Consider the following 1,680-nt stretch of genomic DNA (forward strand, 5'->3'; position numbering starts at 1 on the left):
ATATATAGTATATAAAATTAAAGATAAGTAAAGCCAACATTAGAGCAGTACATTTACTGTGACCCAAAGTCAGAAGATAGTCAGTGACTGTGAGTGATCTGAATATTAGACTGCCAGCTTCTACACTTCGGAGGATTTCAACGGTCACCCCGCATAACGATGAAGTTGAATAATTCTACATTTGAGGCGCCACACTGTTATATTCAAGTCTGCATATAATTATGCCCACTGACAGCACAGAGCCACAATATTGTTGGGATTCACCCCAGCTGTCTTAAGTGACAGCTGGTTCTGCCTCTCTAAAGTCAGAGCCAGCTGTGCCCACCCCCTAGCCTGTCTGTGACCCCAATGAGTGCTGAATGAACAGAGAGGGGAGATGAGAATCCCCGTAGGAAGCAGTGAATGACAGTCACCACTCTCTGCGGGTAGAAGAGGCGGTGAGCTAAGTGATCAGTGAAATAAGAACATATTGTTAACAGATTTTGTTTAGAAATACAAACTGCACAGCTATTGGACTATTCTTAAAGCCGACTTTTACACTCAAAAAACACATTTCTACCAATGCATCCATCTATGTATGATGATTAATAATAACATAGACATGTCAGGTGAACAATTCTGTGATTATGAAATACTTACACTTGCAGAGCATTCACTTCCTGCTTTGAAAGAGCAAAATGACTTCAGTTTGCCCAAGCATTGCATCCTGGGAAGGTTACATAAGCAGAGCATTGCTGGGAAATCTCACCTCAGGGAAAGGCATTTTCCTCCCCTGAGATTAAGTGCATGCTCACAAGTCCTAGTCACATGTCTAGTCACGTGCCAGATGTTTTTAGGAAGTAAAAGGAGAGCTAGTAACCTGCCCTTAGTAAACATGGCCAATGCCAGAAGATTGGGGAAGAACAGAGAAAGAAGGGATGCAAAGAATACAAAGCCTTCAATTATCTAGAAGAATGTGTTTGTAGATTGTCATTAGTAAACATTTCAAAAGGTGTGTTTGTTGTTATTTTAAAGACATGGGAAAAGGTCTGCTTTAAGACTTGAGTTCTACAGCTATTTTTAAATGACAAACAGAAAGTGCACCACTCCAAGTCAAACTTTGCCAGTGCAAGCAGGCAGTACAGTGTAGGTGCCATGCCCAAGAGGGCTCATCCTAGCCCATCAAACACCAACCCACATTGTATGAACACTTTGCCTGTGGTTTTATCAAAAGACCAGTGACCAAAAGAAAACAAAAAACAGTGTTACCCTCTTCTGTGATTTGGTTAGCATGGTTGAATAAAACGCATTAAGAGATAACACTGGATGTAATAGTATAGGCAGAGTTTGTATAGCCAATGCAGACCACATGAATCCACACAGTCCACACCTGTTTGGCTACTCAGTAATATAAGCAGGCAGCAGCTGTATTTGTTAAATACATTTTGTGTCAAATAAATGTGTATATATAGTTTGGGAACCTGTCTAAAATTAATATTTTGTATTTGTATTCTCTATCACAAGAGGAATTGCCTTTAATATAGAGATTAGGGAGACAGGGGGCCTAAACTGTATCTAAAGACAAAAAAATTAGATTTGGAAAGAGTGAGGAAGGATTAGGAACTGAAAGAGTGAAGTGAAATGAACAGGAATAAAGTTGTTCTAGTGACATCTGTCTTAGACATTGTATGTACGGGACAG

General features: G+C 39.9%; 1 long non-coding RNA gene across 1 annotated transcript in view; it reads right to left on the minus strand.

Moving 5' to 3' along the window:
* Nucleotides 1–840: 840 nt before the first annotated feature.
* Nucleotides 841–1,680, minus strand: part of LOC108798225 — a 7,027-nt gene continuing 6,187 nt past the window's right edge. The window contains exon 3 of the long non-coding RNA XR_001941937.1: nucleotides 841–945. This is a non-coding gene — a long non-coding RNA (uncharacterized LOC108798225). The remainder of the gene's footprint in view (nucleotides 946–1,680) is intronic.

Source organism: Nanorana parkeri, unplaced genomic scaffold, assembly GCF_000935625.1.
Source record: "Nanorana parkeri isolate BGI_ZX_2015 unplaced genomic scaffold, ASM93562v1 scaffold1433, whole genome shotgun sequence".
Taxonomy (NCBI): Eukaryota; Metazoa; Chordata; class Amphibia; order Anura; family Dicroglossidae; genus Nanorana; species Nanorana parkeri.